We start from the raw sequence: 8231 nt of genomic DNA, 5'->3' as shown, positions 1-8231 counted from the left end.
TAAAAGTATCGAAAATTTAACAATCTCTACATTCAATGTTTCATGCTCTTGGTCATAAAAATGTAAGCTCTGACCGAGTGCATTTTCTCCTGTTCGGCTTTACCCAAATCTAAAAGCTTTGTGATAAATCTGATAAAACTATGGTCACATCGTTGTTATGTAAGAGATAGTGTGTAGAACGCTGGTCATTATCGGGAAAATAAGCACAGACAGGGAAATTGTTCCCAAAACTTGGCTCATTTGGCTCGGCTAGCAGCAGCAAGGCTAGTAGCCTAGCCTAGCTACTGAGCTGAAGGTGCAGTTGGAGGAATGGAGGTGAAGCTCTGGGTAAGCTGGACTCACGTTAACTTCATGAGCGATTCCTTGACTTATTTTTCTCAGAGGTTCCTCTATCAGAAAATAATGAAAATCAAATTCAAGTCAATGGAGCTTCTACTTTGTGAAGAGCCGGATAATAAGGAGGTTTTAAAGGGGGGGTATTCTGCAAAATTGACTTTTTCAAGCTTTCCATCATGTTATTCTGTCACTCCCTCATTAAAAACATGCCTGAAGTGTTGCCTTGGCACATTCACGTATTTCTGAGTAATCTGTAAAAACTCTGATGGCGGCCATTTTAGGGATAGGTTTGCCTGAGTCCTCCTAGGAACGCCCCCACCTCCTGGAGACGCCTCCGAGCTTTCGTCACCAGCCGAGTAACCAACCACTGCTCCTCAGCAGAACCCCCTCCCCACTGATGCCACTGACAGCGTGTGGAGGGGGCGTGTCTAAAGGCTCAGAGGTTCTTAAAGAGACAGAGGCCTATTTCAAGACATTCACTACAGCCATTTTGAGAGAGACATTTTATACAAGGCAGTTATTCTAATTTACTGCATTTACAGACCAACAGAAGGTTTGTCATCATTGTAGTGTGATATAGACTGGTGCTGTGGGACTCTTTAAAGGACAAATCAATCCTTATTTATGTAGCACATTTCAAGTAACAACATGAACATGTAAGTGCTTTACAGATTTGAAAACATTCCCTCACACAGATGCTCTCCCCACCCTCCTCTCAAGGTAAAACAATGGACATGAGGCTGAGATAAGGCTGAGATAAGGCTGAGAACAGATAAACCAGGTAAGGAAACACCGGCTGCACTGCAAAAAGTGGATTCTAAGCAAGTAAAAAATGTCTCACTTTAAGAAATAAGTTCTTATTTTTTCCCTAAAAAGTAATAATGTTTTGCAAAGTTTTCTTGAGGAAAAAAATCTTATTTTAGGAAATAAAATTTAGCCATTTCTTGTTCAGATAAATTTGCTAAAAACATGCTATTTTTCTTTTAACAAGAAAGAAAAACTTTTTGAATCTTCTTCAGTTTTAGACAAAGAATTTTTTTCTTATTTTAAGAAAAACTAAGATCAACAACTCTTAATGTAAGAACTGATTCTCACAGAGAGATAAAACATTCCATTCTTTAAAGTGGGCGGCTCGGTGGCACAGCGGTTAGAGCCTCAGCTTCACAGCTTGAAGGTCCTGGGTTCGATTCCCACCAGGACGGGGCCTTTCTGTGTGGAGCATGTTCTCCCCGTGTCTACCACTAAAAACATGTACAATAGGTGAATCCTCCAGCAGGTGATTCTGACCATCAGCCTGGCTCCACATCATGGAGACGGGTCTCCGGGGAATACTTTCCTTAAATATTAGTATTTATTAAGAACATTTTGCTAAAAAATGTGAGTAATTTAGAACATTTTACTTAAATCAAGCAACATTTAAGTAAAATATCCACAATTTTTCACTAAATAAGAATGTTTTCCTTAAATTATTCAATTTTCTGAGGAAATTTTGCTTAATTCTAGTTATTTATTTGCTTAAATTTAGTGTTTCTTTCTTGTTTTATGATAAGAAAAATATTCTCGAAAGAAGAATTCTTAGCAAGAAAAAAATGCTGACCCCATTGGCAGAATTTTTTCCTTAAAACAAAACAAAATGTTTTATTTCAAGATTTTTCCCCTGGTTTTTAGTCGGGTGCTTTTTGCAGTGTGCAGACACGGGGAGTTCGGACAAGACGCGTCTCCAATAAAAAAACTATAGAACTTTAAGAGATCAGTCCAGTTCACTGTCATTTTTGTGTCAAAACTATACATTTAAAAACTTTATCATGTGACAAACAAATAAAAGTGTGATAACAGCGACATTTATATGGAGGAGTTTAAAACTTAATTTGGCAGAAAATGTAAAAAAAATTCTCAGAAAGTTCAATTTCGTCCAATAAAAAAAGTCAATGAAACCCTTGAACTCCACATTTACTCACGACCAGGCAAATGGAAACATCGCTTTTCTCACTGTTTTTACCAGAAGGTTTCCTAAAGTATAGAGTTTTCATTCTGCAACAGTGGAATCTGAACAGATGAACTGGACTAGATATTCAAACACCGACATGACACAAAATGTTGTTAAATTTAAATATTTTCAGCACTAAACAACTGATAAAGCCAGGTCTAAATGTGTGGTTTGAGGTTGGTTTATTTGTTTGTTCAGAAATGATTTTGAATCTTGTAAAAACTCACATTTTGCCTTTTTTGACCAAACTCAAAATCAGGAAGAATTAAATCGTCTGATAAAACCTTCAAAAGTATTTAAGCCCAAGACTGGACGTGTCGCCTTCATGGTCCTGATTTCTCTACATTATAAATAAACATAAACATTATTTAAAGGTGTTTTTCCTGAAATGTAAAATAAAAGAGTTCTTTCTGCAGATTGAAGCTGTAAAACTCACCAGGCTGTGGCCGCTGAGCGAGTCCGCCTGCGACACTGACTGCTTGGACGCTCCGCTGTTGTGTTTGGCCCCAGTTAAGTGTCGTCCTTCGGGAGGGGGGGGTCTGGAGGGGGGGGTGGAGGTCAGAGGTCAGTGTGCGAGTGTTGAACAGCGGTTAAACATCCTCAGAAAACACTCGGAGACACAGGTCTGTCAGTGATTGACCCGGGACTCAAGGCCAGAGCGGGACCGCGGTCGCCTGGAGGGTCACATGGAGGGTCACCTGGAGGGTCACCTGGAGGGTCACATGGAGGGTCACCTGGAGGGTCACCTGGAGGGTCACATGGAGGGTCACATGGAGGGTCACATGGAGGGTCACATGGAGGGAGGGTCGCCTGGAGGGAGGGTCACATGGAGGGAGGCTCACCTGGAGGGAGGGTCACCTGGAGGGAGGGTCACCTGGAGGGAGGGTCACCTGGAGGGAGGCTCACCTGGAGGCTCACCTGGAGGGAGGGTCACCTGGAGGCTCACCTGGAGGCTCACCTGGAGGGAGGGTCACCTGGAGGCTCACCTGGAGGGAGGGTCACCTGGAGGCTCACCTGGAGGCTCACCTGGAGGGAGGGTCGCCTGGAGGGAGGGTCGCCTGGAGGCTCACCTGGAGGGAGGGTCACCAGGAGGGTCACCTGGAGGGAGGGTCACCTGGAGGCTCACCTGGAGGGAGGGTCACCAGGAGGGTCGCCTGGAGGCTCGCCTGGAGGGTCGCCTGGAGGGAGGCTCGCCTGGAGGGAGGCTCGCCTGGAAGCTCAAGGAGATAAAACTCACACGGAGGAGGCGGCGCTGCAGGTTCAGGGACTCTCTTCAGGAGGAGGAACGACTCGCACCTGGGTTTTCAAGTGGAGACTTATTAGCAAAAGTCTCCGCCCCTTTCACCATATAAGGAGAAAAAAGGGATGATGTTTGTTTGAGTCACCAGAATCACACACGGATACGGAGCCGTTATCACAGTTTATCAAACACACAAACGGGGACTTTAAGAACAAGGACAGAATAATCAGCAGAATTATTATGTGAAACGAGCAGAACATCACAGATACCTGCATTATCAGCAGGACTTATGCATCACACTGATTAACCTCTAAACTCCCACCTCAACATGTTTGAGCTAAAAGCTTCTTCAAAACAGAGGCAAAAGACGAGAAGGAAATGAGGATGTAAACGCAACAAAAAAAGCTAAAAAGTGACAAAAATGACAAAAACTCAACAAAAAAAGATAAAAATCCAGCAAAAAAAAGATAAAAATCCAGCAAAAAAAGATAAAAATCCAGCAAAAAAGACAAAAATCCATTAAAGAAAAGATAAAAATCCATTAAAAAAAGATAAAATCCGGCAAAAAAAAAGACAAAAATCCAGCAGAAAAAAGATAAAAATCCAGCAAAAAAATGACTAAAAATCCAGCAAAAACAAGATAAAAATCCAGCAAAAAAAGATAAAAATCCAGCAAAAAAAGATAAAAATCCAACAAAAAAGCTACAAATCCAGCAAAAAAAGACAAAAATCCAGCAAAAAAAAGACAAAAATCCAGCTAAAAAAAAGACAAAAATCCTGCAAAAAAAGACAAAAATCCAGCAAAAAAAGACAAAAATCCAGCAGAAAAAAGACAAAAATCCAGCAGAAAAAATGACAAAAATCCAGCAAAAAAAAGATAAAAAATCAGCAAAAAAAGACAAAAATCCAGCAAAAAAAAGACAAAAATCCAGCAGAAAAATGACAAAAATCCATCAAAAAAAAGATTAAAAATCAGCAAAAAAAGACAAAAATCCAGAAAAAGAGTGACAGTGAAAAAGTGAATAATGAAGTTTTATTTCCACATTTTCTCCAGGCAGACTTTACCCAAATCTAAAAGCATTAGCGCTTACAACCTATAACACCTCATTTGAAAGCTAAGACCTACAAAACTGATCCGAACTTTTATTTTGGTAGTGTCTATTTAGCCGTGTGTTTTTGTAGTTTTTTTTGTCATTTTACCGTATTTTTAGTTCGGTGTTGCCATGGAGACGGCCGTATCCCCGTATCAGCAGTTTTTGAGCCATGTTTGAAAAACAGCGTCATCTCAGTCACAGCCTTTCGTGCTACACGTGGATACCAAACATGTCAGTGTGGGCGTGGGTGATGAGGAGGGACACGTCAGGGAGGTCCACACGGCCTCACACGGGGTCAGGAGGACATGGACCGGGAGACAGAGGACAGAGGACAGAGGACAGAGGAAAGAGGGCAGAGGGAGGAGGGAAGAGGACGGAGGAAAGAGGACAGAGGACGGAAGGCGGAGGGAGGAGGGAGGAGGGAAGAGGACAGAGGAAAGAGGACAGAGGACAGAGGGCAGAGAGTGGAGGGAGGAGGACGGAGGAAAGAGGACAGAGGGCGGAGAGCGGAGGGAGGAGGGCGGAGGACCGAGGGCAGAGGGCAGAGGGCGGAGGAAAGAGGAAGGAGGACAGAGGAAAGAGGACAGAGGGCAGAGGACGGAAGGCGGAGGGAGGAGGGCAGAGGAAAGAGGGCGGAGGAAAGAGGACAGAGGACGGAGGGCGGAGGGAGGAGGGCGGAGGGGAGAGGGCAGAGGACAGAGGGCAGAGGGCAGAGGACAGAGGGCAGAGGAAGGAGGACAGAGGGCGGAGGACGGAAGGCGGAGGGAGGAGGATGGAGGGCAGAGGGCAGAGGGCGGAGGGCGGAGGGCGGAGGGCAGAGGGCAGAGGGCAGAGGACGGAGGGCAGAGGGCAGAGGACAGAGGGCAGAGGGCAGAGGGCAGAGGGCAGAGGAAGGAGGACAGAGGGCGGAGGACGGAAGGCGGAGGGAGGAGGATGGAGGGCAGAGGGCAGAGGGCGGAGGGCGGAGGGCGGAGGGCAGAGGGCAGAGGGCAGAGGGCAGAGGGCAGAGGGCAGAGGGCAGAGGGCAGAGGGCAGAGGGCAGAGGGCAGAGGGCAGAGGAAAGAGGAAGGAGGACAGAGGGCGGAGGACGGAAGGTGGAGGGAGGAGGACGGAGGAAAGAGGAAGGAGGACGGAGGACAGACGGCAGAGGGCGGAGGACGGAGGAAAGAGGAAGGAGGGCAGAGGGCGGAGGGCGGAGGGTGGAGGAAAGAGGAAAGAGGAAAAAGGAAAGAGGAAAAAGGAAAGAGGGCAGAGGGCGGAGGGTGGAGGACAGAGGGCAGAGGAAAGAGGAAAGAGGAAAAAGGAAAGAGGGCAGAGGGCGGAGGGTGGAGGGCGGAGGGCGGAGGGAAGAGGGAAGAGGGAAGAGGAAAGAGGACGGAGGGCGGAGGGAAGAGGAAGGAGGGCAGAGGAGCCCTTAGAACAGGCCCTTGGAATCTTGTTCAGATCCAAACACACAAAATGTGATTTTTCCCCTTTTCCTGCTGGTCTCAGACCTGTGAGTGTCTGTCAGTGATCTACAGAGACTGATCTGAGCTGTGAGGCCGGTTTCAGTGGGACCCGGCCGGTCTGTGCTTTGTTCCAGGGCAGGACGCGCTTCAGCTGTGAACTTTGACCTGGAAAGCAAATGTGTGACCACAGCGGGTGACCGGTCCACTCAGCTGTGAAACCTGCGGCACGAGCTGAGTCATGTAGGCCGACGCTGAGTCACGGAGGCCGAGTCACGGAGGCCGAGTCACGGAGGCCGAGTCACGGAGGCCGAGTCACGGAGGCCGAGTCACGGAGGCCGAGTCACGGAGGCCGAGTCACGGAGACCGAGTCACGGAGGCCGAGTCACGGAGGCCGAGTCACGGAGACCGGCTCACCCCTGGATATAATACGGCTTCCTTGTCCCGCATCTCTTCGAAACAAAGATGTAAAGAGGGGGTATTCTGCTTTTGTCAGTCCCACAGCACCAGTCTATATCACACTACAATGATGACAAACCTTCTGTTGGTCTGTAAATGCAGTAAATTAGAATAACTGCCTTGTATAAAATGTCTCTCTCAAAATGGCTGTAGTGAATGTCTTGAAATAGGCCTCTGTCTCTTTAAGAACCTCTGACTCTTTCCGACACGCCCCCTCCACACGCTGTCTGTGGCATCAGTGGGGAGGGGGCTCTGCTGAGGAGCAGTGGTTGGTTACTCGGCTCGGAGGCGTCTCCAGGAGGTGGGGGCGTTCCTAGGAGGACTCAGACAAACCTATCCCTAAAATGGCCGCCATCAGAGTTTTTAGTCTGACTGCAGGGGGCGGCCATGTTGTTTACTGTGAAAGGCCTGATGCGTCAGAACAAAGGGGGTTCATTTCTTCATGTTAACACTGATATTTTTACTAATTTACCGAGTTAGAGTTGGTTTCTACTATTGGCAGCTTTAGTTCTTCTGAGAATTTCTTCCATGACCAAACCAAACTGGTGATGTCCTGCACTGAATCGAAAATCAATCAAATTCAATCCTGAAGAGAATCAAATCGAATCAATGTGGGTAAACCGAACCGACCCCAGCCCTTATTCTGGTGTCTGAAATCAGCAAAGGGAGGGGCTTTAGAGAAGATATTATTTAATATTATGTCAAAGTTCAGAGCCAGGCGGTCGATAACAGCCTGCCCTAAGTTAACCTCTTAACTCCCGCCTGAACCGAGAGCATTTTCTCCAGGTCAGCTTTACCCAAATCCTACATGTAGGCCAGTGTAACGCCTCATTTGAAAGCTAAGATCTACAAAACTCATGTAAATGGATCTTTTTCCTCACATCATCCCATTTTTTTTCCATCATTTTTCATGTTTCAACTTATTTTTGTAACTTTTTTCGTCATTTTTTAAATCACATTTTTGTAATTTTTATGTAATTTTTTGTCACATTTTTGTCACATTTTTGTCATTTTTTTGTCACATTTTTGTCATTTTTTTGTCACATTTTTGTCATTTTTTTGTCACATTTTTTTTCATTTTTTGTCATTTTTTTTGTCACATTTTTGTCATTTTTTTTGTCAATTTCTTGTGACATTTTTTCCACTTTTTCATCAATTTATCGTCACATTTTTGTCACATTTTTGTCATTTTTTTGTCACATTTTTTGTCTTTTTGTCACATTCCCCTCATTGTTTTCGTCTCAGTTTTGTTGCTATTTTCACACCAAAGCCAAACTGGAGAAAATGTGCTCGGTTCAGTTCAGGTGGGAGTTAAGGGGTTAAAACCTACACATTATCACTTTAAAGCTGCAGGAAACGGTTGGGTAGTGAAGGCAAATTGAGCTCAAATAATCGGAAGGACTGAGTTGTGGGAACTTTCCGAGCGCTTTAGAAACACAGGGCTTTACTTCAGTTACTTTATCAACACTTGGCCGCCCCCTGCTGTCGTCACGAGGTGGTGCTCCTCTGACGCAGAAGATAAACGTCCTGATGAATGAAGATCAACCTCTTAACTCCCACCTGAACATGTTTTCTCCTGTTCTCCAAGTCTAAAAGCTTCTTCAAAACAGAGGCAAAAAACGAGAAGAAACTGAGGATGTAAACGCAACAAAAAAAGCTAAAAAGTGACC

Source organism: Gobius niger, assembly GCF_951799975.1.
Source record: "Gobius niger genome assembly, chromosome: 13".
NCBI classification, from domain to species: domain Eukaryota; kingdom Metazoa; phylum Chordata; class Actinopteri; order Gobiiformes; family Gobiidae; genus Gobius; species Gobius niger.
The sequence above is the reverse complement of the archived record's forward strand: the minus strand, read 5'-3'. Positions refer to the sequence as shown.